Source organism: Bos mutus, chromosome 23 (assembly GCF_027580195.1).
Source record: "Bos mutus isolate GX-2022 chromosome 23, NWIPB_WYAK_1.1, whole genome shotgun sequence".
NCBI classification, from domain to species: Eukaryota; Metazoa; Chordata; class Mammalia; order Artiodactyla; family Bovidae; genus Bos; species Bos mutus.
In genome coordinates this window covers 10,856,090-10,880,405 of record NC_091639.1, presented here as the reverse complement: position 1 = coordinate 10,880,405, position 24,316 = coordinate 10,856,090, and the positions used below count along the sequence as shown (strand labels likewise).

Below are 24,316 nucleotides of genomic sequence, written 5' to 3'. Positions count from 1 at the left end.
GGAGAGGGCAGGCAGGATGAGACCCCCACCAAGGGCAGTGGGGCTCCAGCAGGGCCGGTACTCAGCGGCTGGGCATGATCACGAGGTGGCACCCACTCACCCCTCCACCAGGGGACATTTTGACCGAGAACACCTTCCATTTCATTACTAAGGTGAAAACACATTAAAATGAAAATTTAGGCTGGGCCGTCCCTGCTGGCCCAGTGGTTGAGAGTCCTGCCAGTGCAGGGGACACGGGTCCGATCCCTGGTCTGGGAAGATTCCACATGCCGTGGGGCAACCCGGCCCATGTGACTACCAACCAGAGCCTCCATGCCTAGAGCCCATGCTCCAGAACAAGAGAAACTACAGTGAGAAGCCTGTGTACTCCAACTAGAGGGTGGCCCCACTTGCTGCAACTAGAGAAAGCCTGCACACAGCAGCGAAGACCAGTGCAGCCCCCCCCAAAAAAGAAAAAAATAATTATAGGTTGAACTAAGGGAGTACAGAGCTATCCAGAGGGTGGGACTGGAGACAGAACAGGGTTCCTGGGGCCCCAGGGAAGAAAACAGCAGAATATGGGACCTCCAGAGGCTTTCAGGCTGAAGTTTAGCCAGGATGGTCCTTACTGCCCACTGATAACGCATGAAGAGCCAGAACGCAGAAAATATGGAGGGCGTCTGTCCCCACACAAACCACAGGCATGTCAAGTGGAGCAAGACTCACTTCTGTGTTGATATTTTATTAACTCATCAAGGAAGGAATTTTCCTTACAGAAAACTCCTCCGTGCCAGGAAGGTCAACGAAACCAACTAAACCAAACCTGCCAGCAAGCCAAAGCAACTGAGGAAGAAACGTGTAGATACATGCATATACAGATAAACATGTTGAGGGTAATCTTTTATTTACAGTGTGTTAAAATCCAGAGTTGACGGGCAGTGAGGGTGAGGGTACAGAAGTGGTTTTGGATCAAATCATCGCTGTTCCTCATCTTCATGGCATAAATGTGGGTAAGTGAAATAAAGGACTAAACAATTCAGACAGCAAGCTCAGAAAACACAGAGCTTGCTATCTGAACCCCTGTCGAGCTTAAGGCCATCTGGGGTGTCCTTTCTCTAGAAGCTCCTGGGTACAGGAGCCCCCATGGCAACCCAGTCATGACAAAGTTCAGCCCTGCTGCTAAGAATCCCATTTAAACAAACATGCCCCAAAAGGGAGGAGGGAAAATGTGTTGAAGTGAAAGTCGCTTTACTGATCTGATCCCCCAGAGTATCGCTCCATGCAGAAATAAACCTCCCAGGTTCCCAGGGGCCCCTGCTTCCTCCAGCTGGAATGTTCTTCCCTTTTATCTCACCAGGGCTGGCTTCTTCCCATAATCCAGCGAGGGGAACATTCCCGTGTGCTGCGTTTTACCAAGTCACGTTTCCCACGTCTCTGTTCAAAAGTCACCTCCTCGGAGAGACTGAGCCACTCTCGAGTGTCATGTCCCTCAGGACCAATCGCTCGGCCCTCTGCCCTTCGAGGGCCTACAGAGCAGGCTTGCCTACAGTCGCCCCCTTATGGCCTTTTCTGCACGTATGGGATGCTGTGCGTTGAGGGCAAGCTTTCCGAAGGTGCTGAGAGGGAGGGGTTAGGAACACCGCTCGGCTCAACTCATCACTCATTGTCCAGGAATTACACTCATTTCTGATCAGAGCGTCAGACTGCAGGGCAGTCCGGAAGGGCGGGGAGATAGCCGGACGGATGTGAAACAAACCCAAGAGCTACAGGAGACGCCTGTGGTGCTGCCCCCAGTAAAGTTATTGGCCATCCCAGGATACAGCTACCAAAGTGAAAGTCGCTCAGTCGTGTCCGACTCTTTGTGACTCCATGGACTATAAAGTCCATGGAATTGTCCAGGTCAGAAAACTGGAGTGAGTAACCTTTCCCTTCTCCAGAGGATCTTCCCAACCCAGGGATCGAACCCAGGTCTCCCGCACTGCAGGCGGATTCTTCACCAACTAAGCTATCAGTGAAGCCACCGAAGTCCACCAGAATGGAGTCTCGTTATTCCAGTTTCATAAGGATCTGCTGATGCAGTCATAATTTGGATCACAAACAACGCCACTGCTTACTAAGAACTTACGCAGTAACTTGCCCATCAGGAGCATCGTCTACAAAAGCCGATGAAGATCAGGTCCTGCCTGTCAACTTGTACCTGCGTTACAAGGGACCGTTCCACCCAAGGCGAGCCGCTGCACTCCACACATCCGCACACAGCACACCTGGCCTCAGGTCACAGTCTGCTGGCCCAGGTGGAAGGTCCTGCCACACAGCCCCGCACACGGGACCGCCACTCACCACAGGCTGTTCGTACTTTTTGACGAGCTGCGGGAGGGAGCAGAGGGTCCATCTTCTTTCCCTTTTCTCTTCCATGCCCCAAGAGACACAGAAGAACCCTTCTCTGATGTGGGATTGTTGGCATGGGGGTCAACAGCCCAAAGAATGTTTTGCTTGGTCACTTAAAATTTGACCCAAATAAATCAACAAATAGATTTCATATTTAGGTGAAAAAAAGTATGGGACCTTTATGGGAACAAAGCAGCAGACCAAAATAGTCACTATCATTATTTTCAAAGTTCACAAATAAATTTCAAGTGTTTTGTAACACTCTGCCGGTGTCTCCTTCTGCCCCCTCCCAAATCCTGCACTGAGAAGCTTCCAGGGCAGCCTGCCATCAGTGGCCCCGGGGAAGGGGGTGGGGGAAGGAACGGGGACGCATCGTCTCCAAGTCTCCTCTGGGGTTATCCGCAGCACAGAGTTAACCAGCTTACTGCTATCTGCACTCAATCTCCAGGGCAGCCCTAAATATGGCACAACAGCAATTTCTAGGTTAATTAAATTCCATTTCTGTCCAGGATTTCTGATGGTTTACAAACCCAAGGAGGATGCGGGTATGTGCACAACTCAGCTGGACAAGGCAGAGAGCAGAGGGGACTAGGTCTAGAGCAATGCCCAGCCGGCCCTCACGGAGGGCCGTGTATGCCAAAGACTGTCGTATTAACTTAATTTTCCAATATTAAAAATGTAAGCTGGTAAATCCAATTATTTAGATTACATCCCAATTCTAAACAAAGAGCCAGGCCTGGGTGGGAGGAGAGGCTGTGTGTTCATTCAAAAAAGACGCCGTGCTATGTCTGGCAAATGCGGAGTGACCAGCATAGCCGGGCTCTTTGTGGCAGTGTGGGAGCTGGTCCTGACGCCTTGCCAACTTGCTGAAAGGCCTATTCAAAAAAAAAAAAAAATTCCCGTGTTTCTATCCCCAAAATAAGTACCCACTCTATCCTACCCCCAGACACACACAAACACACACACACACTACAGACCTGGCAGCCAGTCAAAGAAACAAGGGTGGGTGTGTCTGGCTGAGTGTGTATGTGTGGTGGAGACTGTGGGGGGTCGGGCAGGGGATATCCCCTTGCCCAGGGCAGGCTGCCCACCAAATTCAAATGCGAGTGCAGTTGTGGGCACACCACACAGGATGGCTGTAAACATCCTGTATAGTAAAGAGAAAATAAACACATCCTCAAGTGAACCCAGAGGCTAGCACAGACCACGTCAGAAAAAAATCAGAGACAAAAAGCCCCGGCTCCTCCCCTCTGCGCTCACACCCCCCGCCCCACACTTACAATGGGGGTTTGTCTCACGGGTGTGCTCTGTCTCAGCTACAGAAAAGGGAGAAAGGGAGGTTGGCGGCTCCCAGAGAAGGTTTGCTACCTGGAATGCCTGCTTTCTGGTACTTCTGGAGATCGTGTTATACTGGTTCAGGGGTCCTGCTTCACACAGAAACAGATGAAATCGTTTGTTTACACTAAAAACCACAGGATGTTAAATATTTGCAGCACTTGTCTTAATTAAATTACACAAGCAGCTATTTAGAGTAAAAATTTGCTATGAACCTGATTTACCTAAAGAAACTTGTTTTTGGTTGAACCTCCTTCGAGATGAATCTTTCAAAGGTCTGCTTGGTCAAAGTGGTCCAAGAGAAAGAACCTTGGTATCAGAAAACCTGGGCTGCTTTGGTTCAGGTCAACTTATGACCTTGGGCAAGAGAAGCCTCTATTTCCTTGCTGGGGAAAGCAGGGCAGCGGAGGGGGAGGACAGACCTCGTAGGAAAAGGAGCCAACTAAGGGTCTTTCTAGCTCCAGTCTTCTCTGACCTCATCTCTAAAACGTGAATATAGTAATTCCTGTAATAAATCCTCTTGCATCTGTGATTTCATAATTCTAGGTGACAAGTTCTGATCTTCTGCCTGTGCCAAGTGGGAAATACAAACCTCCATTTCCAAAAATGCCTGTGCTGCTAAAGACTGTTAGCACCTACTTCCTGACTAGGTTGTCAGGCAAAACAGCAAACATGGTAACTTTCAGATCTTGAGATATATATACTGGCTTGCACTTTAGAAAGCAGTATAAAATTTTAAATATAGATATCCCCCCACCCTGGAAAAAAAAGATGGCACAATGCCAAAAGTTGCTCCACAGTTCCTTTAAACTAGTAACAACAATACTATCTACACTCTGCTTTCCTAAGACCCAGTCCTCCCAATTAGGAGTAAATCACTCATTCAGGAACTTCCTTCAGAAGCCTGAGACACCTTCAGGAAGGCTAACCTAACTACTCATGAGTATATTCATCACCTCTACCCCAAAGGCCAGATCAAGGAGAAGGCATGCACTGCAAACCCAAACCACTGCCATCCAAACCACTGCCATCTAGGAGCACACTCCAGATGCTCACAAACACTGCACCCTCTCAAAAAGCAGGCATCAGCGAGAAAAGTGAGCCTCCGTTCTCTTTAGTTCAGGGGGAAAGGGTCAGAGGAGGGAAAGGAGAATAAATAATTACAAGATACAGCATCTTCCTAAGCAAAACATTACTTGGGCACATGAATCTCAGGCTGGGAGCCCACACAGATGGTATGAAAAGTAATATGCGGGCCTGCAACTGATCCCATTAATAAAATGATGCAATTACGGGTTTGGGGTTTTTTTTAAAGTCTGATGCGGCATCCTCAAATGTCAAAGAACCAAGGCTGCCTGGAAATTCTGACTCTGTCACGATCAAGAAAATATTTGACACTGACTTCTTTTGTGCTCTCGAAAGCAACCATGTCAAATTTGAGAGGGATCAACATTAATCAACAATTAAAGCGGCAACGAAGCCCTTTTGTTCTGTCAGTCACAAATGTCACACGTGTTACACTTTACCACCAATGGAAAGCCGCGGGTTTCACCACCCTCAGGCGGCGTAACCCTCGCCTTCTCAGGGACCTAACTCCTAACCGGGATGCAGGCGCTGCAAATGTTCTTCTCCACAGTCTGTCCCGTTCAGGGCAGTCTTGAGCAAAAACTGTATCTTTACAGCAAAAGTAAGAAAAGGATAAACACTAGTCAGAAGACCAACACAAGGATGTTAAAAGTCTTAATCCAGCCAGGATCTGGCCAAAGAAATTCCTAATATACTACTGTATTATAGTTACAGGGTGCAAACGCATTATCTGAAGGATGGTCAGTTGTAAAAGCCTCAAAGAGCCAACTGAAACGCAGATCTGCCTTTCTATGCTCTTTCGAGGTGGGACTGCCAACTGCTTTTAACAAAAAAAAACCCCAACAGTTTCTCAATTTTAGGTTACTCAATACCCAGCTGCAAACTACCAGAACACTCCTTGGGTCCCGGTAGAGACGACAGCTGGGGCGGGGAGGCTGAATGACTATTAGGCAGGAATCGTGTTTTACTTCTTCTTTGAAGGAGAAAGCAAAAATACCCTCAGAAATTCATCCTGCAATGCTACACAGTTCATTCACTAAACAACAGAATCCAGTGGATTCCTAGCAGTGTGACTGAAAAGTCAATCCCGAGGAAACCTCCCACAAGAAAGATTCTCCATGGAGCTGAAAAGGGGGTGGGACTAGAAACTCCATCAGCACATAATAAACCAGAGCACAGAAGCAGTGCTCAGAGCTCTAACTAGTCCCTGAGAGCACGGAGTAGGCTTCCTTCAGCTTCACACATCCTCTGCCCCTTGGACAGGGATCTGCTTTATTTAAAGGATGGCAAATAGAAAACGGATTTTGGACAACTTCCCCGCCCGCTGGAAATCCCATGCAGCAATCACACGCACCAATAGATGGCAGTAGAGAGTCTTCAGACACCAGGTCTGGGCTCAATTCTGAAAAGGAAATTAGGACTTTCGCAGATTTATGACAAGCCTGGCATTAACCAACATTTAGTACCTGCACTAAAATCTAACAGCAGGCTAAAAAACCAGCCACTGTTTATAGAAAGTAAAGAACAATGTTAGCAATACCCTTTCACCCAACAACTCAATTACAAGTCAAGCTCCTTGCTTGTATATAGAAAATACATAGCGACTCACAATCCAGCATTTTATATACTGAAGACCTAGGGCTGAAGTCCAGGGGACTGTTTTCTGAAATACGTTCCCTCCTCTAAAAGTGATTTTTACCACTCGTAAAAGTAAGAAAAGGCAAAACTAAAGTAATGGATCATGGTTCTCACAGGCTTCATTCTGGGGTTCTGACAGAAATTTATTCAGCAGGCTGAAACATAATCACATGCAATTTTGCAAATATGGGTGTTACTTATGCTTTCCCCACCCAGAGTGCCGAGGAAAGTTTGTTCTGTGATGAAGCGACGCACTATAACCCACACACTTTCTGAATGTCTGTAAGGGAAGTCCTGGATTTATGACAGCAGCCTAAACATGGAAAACACAACCATAATGAAAGAATCTGTTAGCCACTAGTGAATGTAAGAGCCATTATCCTCCCCACCCCCGGCTCCGGGGCTGGTGCTTGGTGACCCTGGAGTTCCGGTGGGTTCTCCAGATGAGAAACAGGAGTTGACAGCATCGCACACTCGGCCCAGGCTCAGAGTCTGAGAGACACACAGACGCAACAGTGCAACAGAAGCCTAAACAACAGCCCAGGAAACTTTATCAACTCAAAGGAGCCAAGAGGGAGCCATGGCACAGAACTCACTTTCCCTTCTAACACGGCTTAGAATACCCTGAACAAACGCTGAATTTCTACCAACGTATAGGGCCGCACAAGGTAACCACAGCAGGTCAGGAAGCAGCATTTCCAAATGGTATTGCAAATCAGATCAGACGAGTGACCTCTCAAGCCAGACAGGCCGGGCGAATGGAGGCCGACTCACACCTTCCAACCCAGACACAAGCCTCTCTCATCCACACTCTTAACACCCACCCTGGGTATGTGTGGGGGGTGGGGGGGGGGGGCCTAAGACGCTCCTTTCCAGAATAAAAGTCGACCTCAGTTCTTCCTTGCCAGCCACCTGGGAGTCCCAGACCGACTCTGCAGGATAGAAGCCCACTGGCTCTACACCTGAAGTCAGGGGGCGCTAGGTGGTAAGGGTTACGTCTGTGGGTGGCAGCAGATGACAAGCACTCCAACGTCTGCACAACACACAGGCCCACCATAAACGTGTGTGGCTCACACGTACCCTCACAGGAGTCTAATGACAATGTCTTCTGACTAGATCGCACTTCCATCACAAAACTTCTCCAAGAGGGGAAAAGTCAGTCTGACTCACAGGAGCCTTGTCATCAAGTACGTCATCTTACATCCATTTAACAAACTCAACCTGCTGCTAATAACATGAATGACTAATCATGCCTTTCCTAAGATGTTAAACTTGTATTTGCTGAGACGCTGTAAAAGCAGCTCAAAGGGCCTTCAAAGGATTTGAGCAAAGCCAGCAGCAGAAACCCCAAGAGGCGAGATTGGGGGTACGCAGAAATCCAAACAAGCCCTTCCCTTCACTGGGTGCTGTAGATGACTAGTTATCCCCTTTCCATCTGGGACATTCAAATACCCTGACAAATTCTGATTCCCACTGAGCTCCAGGAAACAACCAGAGGAAAGTCCAACCCCTTAGGCAGGATTCAAAATAAACCCCCAAACTGTGTGCATCATCACTTCATCAACTCCAAAGGACTGAGAGACTTCCAGTTTAATTAAGCCCTTCATTAATCCTTCCTGCTTGAGCCCATTTTCCCGTCCGTAAACAGGAAACAATGAAGCCACAGGGCAGCTGCCTGCAATGCGGCTCCTCTCCTCCAAGGAAGGCCACAGGTACGCCTGCTTGCTGTCCCAGGCGCTGTCACAAGGCCTCCATGAGGGCAGGTTCCACTCATTTTCTCCACGTGGTGCTACAAAAGAGAAGGGTAGTGAACAGAAAGTAGAGAGAGGAGGGGAAGAAATGGAGTCAACCCAAAGTTTCTACATGACCCTAATAAATTGTGAAAATTGAGGGTGGGGGTTATGCTTGAGTAGAGATAATTTAACAGAAAGCAGAAACCGCCAATAGAAAAATAAAAGGAACTGTCAACAACATTTATGAGCTACAAGTTGAAAAACTGACTAACCCCTGAGATTGTCTTTTTTAACCCCCAACTCAAACCTAGCTTCCGCGGGTCCTCCCACACCAGGAATAATCAGCGTTTGTGATGCTTCCCATCAGTGGATGTGCTGTTTTCCTGTGTTCTCTCCCATTCCACTGCGCAGCCAGGAGACGAATAAGCCTCTTCAACTGACTGATGAAACACTCAGCCAAGGAACTTCCTTTCTGCTGCTTTTCACTGTGCTACATTATCACCACAGGTGAGCCACCTCTGGAGAGAAAGAGAATCCCCAAGACTCAGTTTAAGGACATCCTTGGTGACTCAGTGGAAGAACCCGCCTGCCAATGCAGGAGACGCAAGTTCGATCCTGGGGTTCGGAAGATCCACCGGAGAAGGGCACAGCAACCCACTCCAGTATTCTTGCCTGGAGAATCCCATGGACAGAGGAGCCTGGCAGGCTACAGTTCCATGGGGTTGCAAAGAGTTGAACACAACTGAACGACTGAGCACACTTTAGGCGCAGTTTAAGGGAGGGTGCTGTGGGGATGACAGGAAGGAGGGGGTAGAGAAGAGAAAAACTGTCACATTTTCCCAAATGGTCAGAACCCGCGATGTGCTGAGGCATCATGGAAACCAACGACATCCTTCCCGTCTCTGCAACCAGATTAACTCGAAGAAACAGAAGCTACTAAAGTGCAAGCACCTCCCCCTCAACCCCCATAGCTGGCTTTAGCAAAATGCCAGGGATGTGAGCTGGACGGACTCCTGTTCATAAAGATGCGGGTGGCAGGCCATGGGGGCCGGGAGGTACAGAGCTAATCACTTCAGAAGGAGTCTCTCCAGTTCCACCAGCCTAAACATGCTCTTTGATCAAAGAGCCATCGGTCTTCCACTGCGTCAATACAATGCCAACCACCACCCTCCCAGCCATCCATCAGCCCTGGGAAGGGCTGCAAGGCCCCACCTCCACCAATCTGTAAATGAGCCTGTAGGAGAACATTTCCAGCCTCTCCCCTCCCACTCCAAAATACCCTCAGAGACCAGTGATAACAACCTCACAAAGACGGCCAGCAGCTGACCCTGGGAACCCACCGGGTTGCAGAAAGATGGTCAATTCACTTCCCCAGTTTAGTCCCTCATCTGTGTTCCTCCCCAGGTTTATCTTTGTCTCCTATTTCACACAATTCCAAATATCCCAAATTTTATCCAGTGCTTTCTGAAATGGATTACTTCATCTGAGATGCAGAGTACAGCAATCTAACTTCACAGGGGTTGTTGCTGTTCACTCAGTCACGCAGACTCTCTATGACCCCATGGACTGCAGCAAGCCAGGCTTCCCTGTTCTTCACCATCTCCCAGAATTTGCTCAAACTCACATCCACTGGGTTGGTGATGCCATCCAACCATTTCATCCTCTGTCACCCCCTTCTCCTACTGCCTTCTATATTTCCCAGCATCAGGGTCTTTCCACAGGGATTCCCCTCACAAATTACTGTTTTCTTTTTTTTATGTTACACAAGTTTAAGCACAGAAACTGTTACATGAATTAGTTCTACAGGTAGAAACAGAATGCACTGTTGGAGCTGTTGATGCCACCAGGTAAGTCAGACCCCCATGTTCCAGATTTGCAGGGAACTGGCAACGCCTTGCCTCCCACGTCTGACTCTGAAGTGTAGGCCTATGGAGCAGGGCAACAGGACAGGGCCTAGGCCACACCGGGCAGCCGGCCCCACAGTCACTCCCCTCTGGGGCAGAAACAGACCTGGGAACCAACCGCTCACCAGAAGACAGCCTTCCAGGAAGAAAGGTACAGTTTATTCCTTCCTGACCTCCCTGCTCAAAGCTAACAACTACAAAGACAACCTCACACCCCTGGGCTTCTGGGCTGATTAGCTCCACAATGAAACAATAAAACCAGCAGGTTAGACAGCAGAGGTGTGGGGAGCAGCCAGGCTCCCATGGGCCCGAGAGCTGAGTGGGGGCCCTTTAGAGCCCCCACAGCCCCAAATAGATAGGGAAAAGGTGACACTTTATGTTTTGGGGCGCCAAAACCACTGCAAATGGTGACTGCAGCCATGAAATTAAAAGACACTTGATCCTTGGAAGCAAAGTTATGACCAACCTAGATAGCATATTAAAAAGCAGAGACATTACTTTGCCAACAAAGATCCATCTAGTCAGAGCTATGGTTTTTCCAGTAGTCATGTATGGATGTGAGAGCTGAACCATTAAGAAAGCTGAGTGCTAGAGAATTGATGCTTTTGAATTGTGGTGTTGGAGAAGACTCTTGAGAGACACTTGGACTGCAAAGAAATCCAACCAGTCCATCCTAAAGGAAATCAGTCCCTAATGTTCATTGGAAGGACTGAATGAAGACTGAATGAAGATGCTGAAACTCCAATACTTTGGCTACCTGATCTGAGGACTCACTGGAAAAGACCCTGATACTGGGAAAGACTGAGGGCGGGAGAAGGGAATGACAAAGGATGAGATAGTTGGATGGCATCATCGACTCAATGGAGATGAGTTTGAGTACGCTCCGGGAGTTGGTAATGGACAAGGAGGCCTGCTGTGCTGCAGTCCATGGGGTCGCAAAGAGTCAGACACAACTGAGCGACTGAAGTGAACTGAACAGTCCCAAAGCCTGAAGGCAGACCTTTGTGGAACTTACAGAAGGAAACAGACACAGCAGGTGATGACTCTCAGAGCAGGACAGCCCTCCAGACTCATCCTTCCAGGAACCTAACTCATTTTAAGTGACTGTGAAAACAAAGTACAAATACTTGACAGGCAAAAACGTCCTGAGAAAGACACTTTGTGGCAAGGTTGGGGAGAAAAGAGATCCCTCACACACTGTCACTGGGAGAGTGAATAGGTGCACCTAACTGCAAAGATTTCCCTAGTGGCTCAGATGGTTAAGCATCTGTCTACAATGTGGGAGACCCGGTTGGGAAGTTCCCTGGAGAAGGAAATGGCAATCCACTCCAGTACTATTGCCTGGAAAATCCCATGGACAGAGGGGCCTGGTAGGCTACAGTCCATGGGGTCGCAAAAAGTCGGACACGACTGAGCCATCTTCACCATAACTTTGCAAAACAACATGGAGGTTCCTCAAAAAAGTAACAGAACTACTAGGTGATCCAGCACTTCCACTTGTGGGTACTTATCCAAAAGAAATGAAGTCACCATCTCAAAGAGATGCCTGCGACTCCATAATCACCGCAGCATTACTTACAGGACGAATGGACAAAGAACACATGTGCTACCAGTATGCGGGAATATTATTCAGCCATAGAAAAGGAAGCTCTGCCATTTGGGACAACACGGATGGTGGCCCAGGGTATCACACTAAATCAGACAGAGAAAGAGAAACACTGTGTGATCCTTACATATGGAATCTAAAAAACCAAACTCAGAGAAACAAGAGTAGACTGGCGATTTTGTGTGTGTGTGTGGGGGGGGCAAGGTAAAACTTCTAGTTATAAGATGAGTAAGTTCTGGTGATCTAATGTGCACCATGGTGACTATAGTTAATACTATACGGTATACCTGAAAGAGTAAATTAAATAATAAAAGTGCATTAAAAAATGAAAGTGCATGAGGCAACAAATTCACTAACCTTACTGTGGTAATCATTCCATAATATATACATACACCAAATCAGGCTGTACACCTTGAACTCTGCACAAGGTTATATGTCAATTATATCTCAATAAAGTCGGGGGGTAGGGGTGTGGGGAGAGGGAGACAAGACAGGACCCAGTGACTAACATTCAAATGTAACCTAACATCCCAGAAATTTAAAACAAACTAGCCCGAATGAAAGATTTAACTTGGTATTAAATCAAGCGTTTTTCTATTAAAACAAACCCAAATCTATTCATGGAGCTGAAAGAAAAAATTTAAGACAGACCACAAAACGTCAAAGAAACGTCCCAGATATAGAAAGCTGAGGAACCCTGTTCTATTGTTGACCGTCCACCTTCTCATGGCCCCCAGATAGATGAGGAAATAGTGGCTCAAGACAAGTATTTGGTGACCTGAACAGGATTAAGCCACTACTGAATACTCTTAGAGAACACACAACAACAACATTCTGTCAAAATACTTGAATTAACAGCCCATGGAATGCACATAATGGAATTTTGAGGCACTTGGATAAATGAATGGGTTCATTGCCTGTTGAGGGGCAGGGAGCGGGAAGGAGCCTCTGTTGCCATGGTGACTGTAAACCAATGCATTCCTTTCCACACTTGACAGCAGTTAAAATAAACACAGATGAGAACTGACCCTATTTGCCCTTGCAAGAATTCTGTGACATTCCCTCTCCCCAGTCATCTCCTCTGGGGAACTGCTCCACCCCACTCTCTGGCTCCACCCCACCCGCTGGCTCCACCCCACCCTCTGGCTCCACCCCACTCTCCTGCACACTTGCTTGCAGGCACCGCCGCTCCCAAAATGAAACCCACAAGCCGAAAACACAACAATATCATTTTAAAAGATAAAGCCACTGAGAAAATGGAAATGAGAACATCAGGATATAGAACTGCCTTTCACGGCAAACGTGACTAGAAGCATGGATTCTGTGCTCCAAGGGACAGCGACAGGGTTGGTTAGTGTCATCTCTCCTCCTCTGATCTAAAACACATGTTTTGTAAGACACAGAAACTGCTGGGCACACAGTGAACGGTGGAGACAGACTCATGGAGGTGTGTATGTTTTACGGGCAGATTCCCCCGCTGGGTATAAATTAAATTAAATCCTGTGCAAGCTGGAACGTGTGGAATCAGGGTGAGAACGAGAGGTGCGCTGGCACCTCCGTGTGTACATATTCTCATCCCCACTCCACCGCTGTCGTGCACACACACATTCACACACAGGCCCTGGAAGGGCTGCGGGGCAAAGGCTTGGTAGAATCACGAGAACAGGGATGGGACGGATATCGCGCTGTCTGATTGGCAGCCAGACGCCATGCGTGAATACTAAGTAGGAAACAAAAGAATAAGTCAGTCTCAGGAACACAGGGGTGGTGGTAGTTTTGGGGCTCAGTCGTGTCCAACTCTTTGCGACCCCATGGGCTTCCGAAGCCCACAGGCTCCTCTGTCTGTGGGATTTCCCAGGCAAGAATACTGGAGTGGGTTGCCATTTCCTCCTCCAGGGGATCTTCCTGGCCCAGGGATCGAACCTGGATCTCCCACAATATGGGCAGATTCTTTACCATCTAAGCCACCAGGGAAGCCCATTGTCCACTTTGGTGAGTGTTTTGGTAGCAGGAAAACACTTCCACTCAGTATGCCCTCAGGTAGGGCACACATACCACATAGAAACAACTACCTAAAGTCAAACTGCACCAGAAAAAAAAAAAAGAAGAGGAGGTGGGGGTGGGGAAGAGGTAGCGTGCAGCCAGCGACCTATCTATAAATAATTTCAAATAAACCGCAAGGGAAGGAACGACATCACGGTTCTGTTTCTGCACAAGGCAGATGAACAAACTGAGAAAGGAACTGTCTGGAGACATATCAAGACAAAGACCTCAAAAGCCGTCATCTCAAGCAGGCATGGCCAGAGTGCCTAAGCCCCAACTTTTTCTATAAAGGGAAAAAGAGGGCAGAAAGATGAATTCGGACCACGCTGCACCCACGGGGCTGAGTAAAGGTTTGTTCAAAGGTGAACCCAAAGCAGAAAACAAGAAGATGATCACAGCTCACCAAAGGAAAGAAAATTCCAATTCACTGAAATTCTTACCTAAAGGAGTCACACAAACTATCAAGTGGCGACCAGGGGAGAATACGGCTGAGAGATCAAGTCTTTTGGGAGCAAAGGCTGAATCTACCTAATGACAGCTAACGGCTCCCAGATTTCTGAATCGTGGGCATCACTTCTGGCCTTTCACACAGTGACTCCACAGAGAACAGTTATTTAGTATTTGGTGAAGGACAGTAATATGCCCGGAGCTTTAAACCATGGAAAGCACTTAGTTCAGCAGCTATCGGACTGATCCACCAGCCAGCAGCAGGAGAATCGCCTGTGAACTCATTAGAAATGCAAAACCTCAGACCAAAGGAATCAGAACCTGGTGGGGGAGGAGTGAGACACTCCACAAGCTGTGTTTCAACAAGTCCTGCAGGGGGTTCCCTACACACTCAGGTGGGTTACAGCCAGCCCTGTAAGGTACTGTGGTCACCACTGATCAGACAATCAAAGGGAGGCGCAGAGACTTTAGGTGGCTGTCAACAGCACAGTAGCAAGTACCTTCATTATTCCTACACTTCGGCTCTCTCCACTGCACCATGCTACAGGGGAATCCTGTCGGTGGTACTGGACACGGAGGCCCGTTTAAATGGTGAGGCAACTGGCGTCGAAGATCTACTTCCTATTTTAAATGAACAAGATCAGATTGAGTCCAAAGTGGTTTTAATTCTGGATATGTCTTCTCACTCTTTGATAAACTCTACATTCAAAGGTGGCACCATCAATGCGCGCTGCTCCCAGCGGGCTTGGCCTGCCTCTTTAGCCAGGCGTGCCTGGGAACAGGCTCCTGACTGCTTTTATTTGCTAAGAGAAGTGTGTCCCTTCCCTCTGGCATGTGTGGCTACTGGCTCAAGGGGCTTTCAATGAAAGCAGTTTCTAGGTTCCTAGATTAAGGATCAACAATGGAGACAGAACCTCTCTGGGAAACCCATGGGTGTCACTCTCCAGACTGATATCTCTAAGTCCCTTCATTTCTCACATTGCTTCAGTGAAGAAGAAAATTATACTGGCCGTTTTCCCGTTTTCAATACCTCCTTTGTGTACAAATTTCATTGTTTTAAGTATGAATTTTAAAGTATCTGTCTGGGCAAACACAGCAGAGTGATGAAGATGGGCAAGAGCAAGTATCTATTCTCAAACTGCCGACCTACTGAAGTGTGTCCTGCTCATCTGAGAGGCTTCCCCAATGGCTCAACAGGTAAAGAATTCACCTGCAATGCAGGTGGGTTCGATCCCTGGGTCAGGAAGATTCCCTGGAGGAGGAAATGGCAATCCACTCCAGTATTCTTCCCTGAAAAATCCCATGGACAGAGAAGCCTGGCAGGCTATAGTCCCTGGGGTTGCAAGGAGTGGGACATGACTGAGCTCTGAGCATGCATGCCCACCTGAGGCTTGAGCAAAGAAGCCTGACAACATGGGAAAGCACTTGTCTGCCCACAGGTAGTAGGCGTAGGGGCGGTGGCAGAGATGGAAAGGGCCCCAGAGAAGGCAGGTGTGAGCACGCCTTCCCCGTGCTCGCTGGCGTCACTTGCCACGACCTTCAGAACAGAGAGGCCTCCAGCACCGAGAGAAAGCTGCACGGCCTCACCCTCCTCTCGCTTCAACAACAGCCAGAACTCAGGGCAGGAGGGTACGTTTCAGGAGACACAGAGAATCCGGCTGTGCAGACAAGATCAATGGACATTTTGAGTCGCTTCTAAATCAACGCAAGCATTACTAGACATTCTCACCGTGAGGATTCCCAGTGCCTAGCCCTTCCTAAGCCTTAGATTTTTCATCTACAGCCCAGGATGATCTGACATTCAGATGATCCAGAAGGGCTCTATTTACCCCGCCTTGTTCCATGAGACTGGACGGCAGGAGGCCTGAGAAATGAAGAATCAGGGGAGATGATACAGCCAAAGAGCTCCAACCCCTCCAAAGGGGAATAACTACAAGCTCCAGAAAGGCCAAGTGCCAGTCCGCATTACACAACGGCATTTGCCAGAAGAGCAAGCTGACTACAGTGCAAACGGTCTGCAGGCTGTCACGATGGATGCCAGTGTGGTTCTTGGGGGGCAGAGGAACAGGGTGAACAAATTTGCAATTATATTCTAGAGAAAGAAGGACTGAAAACAGCATACATTTAAAAACTGCTAGATTCCCATCATGCACCGTTCCAGGATAACAGGGGGAAAAACAACGTGTGAGTTAATGAATACAGCATACAGTAATCATAAAGTACCCCCCTCCCCACAAAACTGGCCTGAATTGTGCCCATGGTTACTTGAAGCACCCTCTACAGGCCATTCCTTTCCCAAGAGGCTACAGCAGCCACGGTGGGCTCTGGCTCGGAAAGAAGGCCCAGGAATCCTGTCACTGGCAGATAAGCAGGCAATGACAAAAATGGCCTTCCCACGAGATAACCACCAATAACCTCTAAATGGGTTTACAGCAGAGAACATCAGAGCCAATGCCTGCTTCACGTTATTTTTTAGTTATATTATCAGAGAACAATTTATTTGACTCAGTAAAGCAGCTGCCTATTATACTGTTATATACTCCACAAAGAATATGCTATGGAAAAGTACTTCCTGTGAAAGAAGCAACATCTCAAAAAGTTCTCCATTCGTCTCCAGATGTGTCTGAAACCAATTATGAGCAACAGGACAAAGATTCACTTTTAAGACCTGGCTCTTGCTTTCCTTTTGTTTTCAGTCTCTCTACATTTTATAAATGGTAAACACCAGGAATTAACATTAATGCCAACTCCATGTAATTGAAGCTTTCTATAAAGTGATTATATGCACTATTCAACCTTTACAGAGTAAATTTTCTTCCAAAACTCCACTTCAAGAACACAGACAGACACAAAGTTAAGTCTTCGACCTCTGGGAAAGCCAAGACTGGAGAGGATAACAGGGTAAGGAAAAGCCAAGGATATTTATCACCATCACTGAGAGAATGTTTGCCATCATGGAATCCGACGATCCAGTGAAGTACCTTAAAATACTAAAGATGCTAGGAAACAGAAGTCAACACTGACTAGAGCCACAGGGCCTTCAGACAGGACGGCATTTCTGCCCCTTCACTTGGCATCACCAAGTAACAACGGCTGGCATAATGCAGTCACCAAAATACTGCAGTAATCTGAGAACCTGCCATGAAAGCAGAAGTTAAGGCACTTGCTCATATCCTCATCAGAGGTCACAAGAGAGGCCCCGAGGAGTCATTTTTACAAGTTACAGTTCAGTTTCTGTATAGATGGGTGTAGAATTTTGGACCCAAGAGATGTTACGGAACCAGAGGAGCAACAAGAAGGGATGAGAAACGAGTTGGGAGGGGACAGAATAGTCTTCTATACCACAAACCAGTGTCGTGTGCTCTAGTCTTTCCCAACCCCGTAAAACAAATACACATGGGCAACACTTCAGACACACAAGTACACACACCTACCTTCCAATACGCCGAGAGGACATGAAAGATCTGGATAATCCAAAGAGGAAAATACGCTCCCCGAACAGAACGATTCCTTTAGGAAGATTCCCTTTCCATACACTCTATTTGGCTACTCTTAAGAATGTGTTTACCTTCGCAAAAACAGACAAACATACCAGACACTCCGCCAGCCACTGGGGATACAGAGGACACAGAGATAAACAAGGACGGCCCACCCGTGAGGGAGCTGGGGGCCAAACCCTATGAAAGCCACCTGAACGTCAAGTGAGCGCAGGAAGACGTCAGTGATCCACCAGTGCCCACCCCGACCCCACCCAAACACCACCTCGGACGGACACTGCTGAGCCCACACTTATCCTCCGGGATGGGCTCTGAGCTAGTGGGAGAAGCTCTCAGGTCATTTGAGGAGGCTTACACTCTGGAAAGATTCTGTTTCCAGATCAACGCAACTGAGCCTAATTTCTTGCCCTGTATTAACCTAATTCCAGGGAGTAAAGCCCCATCTATTATTATGATCTCTTCTTTTAATTTCTGAATTTCTCATAGCAGAAACAAACCAAAAGTTTGCTGCTGACAAGTCACTGAAACTTCTGTCTTCCCTCCTTGGTCTGTATTTGAGAATCCCTCCAGCCAAGCATCCCTCTACCCAGTCGATTTCACTCTCCAAATGAAGGGAAGGGAAGGAAGGAGGGGAAGCGTAGGGTGGGGGTGACGAGAACAGGCTATTCTCATCTCAGTCGCAACAATGTGCACTGCTTTTAACTGAGCTCCTAAGCAGCCAAGTAAGGTGCCGACATCAAGGAACGTTCTGCATAAAAAGCCGTGTCTGACAACCCCTGCACAAGCACTCACGTGTGAACCACAAGTGACACTAATGGCTGTCACCCCCTTTGCAAAGGAGGCGGCTCCAAACCCAGCACCTATTGCCTCTCATGTGAGACGCCTGGAAGCAGCGTCTCCGTGCTTGCTCTCAATTTCATCAAGGACGACTTATGAACGGATAGGACGTTTCTGGGAGGGTCAGATATCACTGAAAAGATCAGGGGCATGTTTATATTTGCCCTTTGCGGGTAATAAAAGGCAAGGAGGACAAAAGCACGTGACAGAGATATTCCTATTGAAAATAGGTGGAAGAGCGTCCCTAGAAGAGGAAGGAAGGAAACTGGTACCCAGTTTCCGTGGCAACCACAAAGCATGCTAAACCAGCATTTGCATGGGAGGTGGAAGTGATATCCGAGCAATCAGATCTCTGAGGAAATGGCCACAGCCAAAATAAAACTGCCTCAAATGAAGTTCTACCATTTTTCTTAAAACAAATAAATGCGGCAGAAACCTGTGTGCTTACCAGGAACCTCAAGAAAATTCTGGGAGCAGCGGCCCCTTCCCACAAGTACCTAATGATCTGTCCTGGGCAACAACTAATGACCAATTAAATCAAAGGGGTCTTGTCCATCTCTAACCCTGCAGAGGACACACACGCTCTGGGGCAGCCTCTGTGCTCCCACTCCTTCCTTGACACTGAAGCCCACGTGAATTGACCTCTTAGGAGAGAGGAACGCGCTCATGCACAAGAACTAAGCATCTACAAAGACGCCTCTACACTGAATGCCTCTCTAGCAGGAAAAATAATGAGTTAAGGAAAGAGGGGTCCAGTTTCACAAATGAAAAAGCTTAATACACAGTTCCAGGAAGGTAGTTAGCATTTGCATGTGTGCTAAGTCATGTCTGACTCTTTTTGTGACCCCATGGATGGTAGCCCTCCAGGCTCCTCTGTTCATGGGATTTTCTACGCAAGGATACTGGAGTGGGTCGCCACTCATGTCTCCCCAGGAAGGTAAGAATTAACAATAAATTTGAAAATAAACTGCACCCTGCCAGAAAGCTGTACCTCTCCCTGCTTTACATTTCCACACTGTGTTACTTACTCCAAATGCAAAATGCTACCCCACCCCAAATTACCCAGGCCAGAAATATGGTGCTTTAACATACGCTTTAAAGTGGAAATTCCATCATCACTTTAAAAGAAAGGATGGAGCCAACACAAATGTATTCTGCTGCTACTGCTGCTAAGTCGCTTCAGTCGTGTCCGACTCTGTGCGACCCCAGAGACAGCAGCCCACCAGGCTTCCCTGTCCCTGGGATTCTCCAGGCAAGAACACTGGAGTGGGTAAATTTATTCTAATAGTCTCCAGTCTAATCGAAACCAGAAAAAACAGCAGTATCTTTCAGATACCTCCAACTCCCTTTCTGATCAGCCAAGACCCTCTTAGGTTTAAGTAAATTCTTCCTTTGGTTCAAAACAAGAAAGCGATTGCCATTGGGGTTTGTTTTGAATTTACCAGGGCTTCCCCGACGGCTCAGTGGTAAAGAACCCGCCTGCAACACAGGAGACCTGGGTTCCACGTGTGGGTTGGCAAGATGCCCTGGAGGGGGTGAGGACAGCGAGGCCATGGGCTCCCTCCGCTCATCGAGAGAAGACAACGCTGTCATTCAACCTGCACCCAGCTAACGTGCGTTCCCCATCTCTCAGCACATCCTGGCGTAGAGGGATGAGGAGACTAGAGCTAAAGCTCAGCAGGCGCCCACCTACATTACCATGATACATCACCGTAAAGAACCACCTGAGTTGTTGCAAGGGCAAGGATGCCTCCCTAGGCTGGTCCAAGGCAAAGCCCACCCACCCTCAGCCCACTGCCATCCTCTCTGCGGGCCTGGGAAAGGCGGGGTGGGGTGTGGAGTGCACCCCACTCTTAGTACAGGTGACTGCTCAGATCTACTACGACAGTGGCAATCCTGAGGCATCTGTAAGACAGAAAAACTGGACTGGGGCCTGTTTTTCACAACCACAGGGGCCCCTTCAAAATACCAACTAACCTCTTCTCTCAAACGTGTTGGTATAGAAACCTTAGGAAGTGTTAGCACAGAAGAGTTAGTAAATACATCCTGCCCCCTCCAGCCCTCTGGTCAATGTCAGGCCCTCCAGAAGCAGCCTGCTACAGAGCACAGAGACCCCAGGAGGCCTCAGGGCTCAGCCTCGCCCTGCTCCGCAGGTCTATTCCGCCAGCACGCAGCCCTCCACCCAGAGTGCTTGGCGCGGGATGGACGCCCCGCCACCACATCAGCTGGGGGTTGACTGCCCTCGGGGCACTGGGACTGTCTCTCCCTGTGATCTCGACCAAGAAGGTGGCTCCAGACACCCTCTGCCTGGAAGTTACAGGGCTGCCCCCAAGGTCCATCTACAGCCCAGAAGAGTGAAGAGTCTACAGAAGGAAAAACTAAGTGCTTGTGTCGCCTGGCTGTAGGTGGCCCACTCCCCTGGACACCCCGTGGTGGCCCACAGACGTCATGTCTTCCACAGCGCTCCACACGCTGCGTTTGAAATGGTCTGCTGCTTCTCTCCGGAGTGGAGATTTCCTCAGCAGAAATTAAGGCTGAATCTACCATCTCTGAGATCCACCTGGGACTTGGCAACAACTGGAACCTTGAAGAAATGAGTGCTTCTGGCCCCTGCTTCCCTGAGATTCCCACTCCTCTGACGGTTAAAAAGGCATCACTTTGCCCAGCCCTCAGAATCCTTCCCTGGTGGCTCAGACGGTAAAAAATCTGCCTGCAATGCTGGAGACCTGGGTTCAGTCCCTGCGTCGGGAAGGTCCCTGCAGAAGCAAACGGCAACCCACTCCAGTATTCTTGCCTGGAGAATCCCATGGACAAAAGCGCCTGGCGGGCTACAGCCCACAGGGTCTCAAAGAGTCAGACACGACTGAGTGACTAACTCACACAGCATCCTCCGGCCTCTCAAGTATTTTGAAAGCAAAGCTCGTCTACCTCTCTTCAGCAGCAGCAGTCCAAGCGGGCTCTTTACTACTCCCCTCAAGGTATAGAAACCATCGACTGGATCCTGAAATAACCTGGGAGCTTCACCTCTTAGCAGAGCACACCCGAGACCTTCGCTGTGCCTTGGTTTTCTCATTCATAACATGGGAATGAGGGTCAAAGACCCATCAAAAGGAACTGCTGTGAGAATCAAATGGACTAATACATGGAAACAATTTAGAGTATTTAGAATAGTGGCCAGCACACTGTAAGTGCCACATAAATACCTGTCACTGCTGCCCTGCTAAGAGCCAATTCTTTTGGAAGACCGTCTCTCCCATGGAGAGTTAAGAAGAAAAATTGGGGTAAGCAACAGAAAGGTTCTCCAAGGGGACTGAGATGCCAGTCTATTTTAAAAAATTCTTCTCCCTATTTCGAATCAAAGGTCTAGTTAAAAGATCATGCCAGAAAAAAACACGTCTCACCTTAAACCATCTAAAACTGAGAGGATCAATTAGTGATGTCTCCCACCCAGCTGGCACTTGATAAGATCAAGAGGTGTCACTTGCCATCAGGCATGCATACACAACAGTTCCACATATTTATGTGCTATCCAGGGACTCTGCATCACTCCAAGAGTTTAGAAAATCTCATAGACACCAAGGCCTTAGGAGGCTGCCTTCCGGTCCTGGGGATGGTGGCCTCGTGGAATGTGAGAGCCCTGGTGCTGGAATACACCTAGAACAGTGCTGGGCCAGGGGTGAAGTCAGGAGTCGGGGTCAGAAGGCTAAAGCCACGTGTCCACAGGGCCAGAAAGGGGAAAACAGAGAGAAGTGGCAGAAAGGTTCTCCCAGGAGAGGACGGGCTGGAGAAACCAGGTAGGAGGCTCCCTGCATCTGAGGACAGGGAGCCCAGAAAAGGACGGCAGCACCACGCCGTGCAAACATAGCTGCCAGGAGCCCTGGGACACTCTCCTCCACTCCCAACTTCCCAGGCCTCCCAACCATGGCCCTAAGAAAACCAGGCCAGTGAGAGTCAGCTGGGGATCAGAAATGACACCCTTCCTCCAGCTCCTGCCTCCCCCTTCTCCGACCAAGGAGAACACACAGCGGGGCTCAGGCCCAGGGGGCAGTAAAGCACACAGGGCACCCTCAGCCCTGCTTATCTTGGTCTGGGTGCTAAGACTGTGCTTTTACTAGAAGCACAGGGTATAGGGTGCAAAGAAAACATTCCAAAGGGAACCTGCAACCCACCCTTCCAGTTAGGCCAAACAAATCCATGTACGTTCCACAGAAGGGTCCTGGAAAACACAAGGCCAAGATCGCTCAGTCACCAAGGAACCTCAGTCCCCACCCAGTTCCAGATTCCTCCAAGCTCCACCTGCTGCCTCCTCCAACAACTGTGCTCCACCCCACCTCCCCAGCCACCCAGATCCTCCTGCTGATCTGGGCTGCATCTCCATAAAGTGTGTGGCGAGGGACTTCCCTGATAGCTCTCTTTGGCAGCACATATACTAAAATTGGAACGATACAGAGAAGATTAGCATGACCCCTGTGCAAAGATAACATGCAAATCTGTGAAGCGTTCCATGTTTTTTGGCCTCCCCTTGTGGCTCCGCTGGTAAAGAATCCACCTGCAGTGCGGGAGACCTGGGTTCAATCCCTGAGTTGGGAAGATCCGCTGAAGAAGAGAACAGCTACCCACTGCAGGATTCTGGCCTGGAGAATTTCACGGACTGTACACACTTGTTTTGGACACTAGTCATGTGCATAGTCAAGAGGGCCTAACGTGGGACAAGCAACACACGGGTGGACTCCACGAGACGCTTCATTAAATGAGAAAAGGGTCTGCTTCTTGTAAACCAAAGCAATGTAAAAGATTGTTCTGAAACCCCCAAATCACACCACACAGGTAACAATCTGCCAGTTAAAATTCCAAGAAAGGAAGAGGCAACAGGAAATCCCATAAACCTCCATAAATGATGTCATGTGCAAAACCAGGCAGACATTATATTGATTATTAAAATAGATTCCACGGTTCCTCAGACACCAGGGCCAGGCCCCATGTCACCAAGGAGGACACAGGACAGTACTCCTGAACAGCCTGCCAGTATCCTGAGTGGGATCGGAGAGGTCTGAAGAAAGCCTGGGGATGCTCCTACAGGGAAGAATGAACCTAATCATGATGGGGTGGGGGCGGCGGACGCGCAGCGTTGACAGCACATGCCATCCTGCAGTGGACAGTGAGAACCCTGGCTCCTGCAGCTCTCCACCATTCAATTGGAGTCACCAAACTTCAGGTTCGCCTTGGTGGCCACTTAATCAGGGTATGCAGAGCTGAGAGATACAATCTCCCCTCCAAGCTTGAACAGCAGGAAAAGAGAAGGAATGCCCTGAGCAGGCACCACCCCCTTTGCCTCTGAAACCCAACAACCAGGTGAAAAGCATAACCTTCAGAGGGATGGAGGAAGGGCCCACTATCATCACAAAGTCATCATGGATTTATCCGGAACAGTCACTTGAAACAGAAGCCAGTTAGGGCCTCAGATGAATTTCTACTACCAACATGCTCTGGATGGAGTGAGATTTTCTATTTATAAAGTCAACTGCTTCTTTATTTTGAAATCTTCCCTTTGATTGTATCAGGGCCTACTTATGCAATTCACTTTTTTTCTTTTTTGATGACTAATTAAACATAAGGTTGTGACTGTGACTAAGACAAAGTGCAAACATGGTAGTTACACTTCCTGTGCTGTTTCTCTCAGTCAACATTCAAAGAACAGATAGGAACTCCTGCTTCTGGCTAAGACAGAGCGACAGGGACAGGAATCCGCCCCCCCCCCCCCGGCCTGAAGAAGTGAAAATCCACACGAGACAATGGGCATCACACAACAAAACCCTGTGGTTC

General features: G+C 48.4%; 1 protein-coding gene and 1 non-coding gene across 6 annotated transcripts in view; one reads left to right on the top strand and one right to left on the bottom strand.

Annotated features, from left to right (window-relative positions):
• JARID2 (jumonji and AT-rich interaction domain containing 2) overlaps nucleotides 1-24,316 on the bottom strand; it is a 230,119-nt gene that overhangs the window by 60,321 nt on the left and 145,482 nt on the right. The window lies entirely within an intron of this gene.
• Nucleotides 22,901-23,005, top strand: LOC138985141 (U6 spliceosomal RNA). The gene has a single exon (XR_011462399.1). It is a non-coding gene; the product is annotated as a U6 spliceosomal RNA (small nuclear RNA).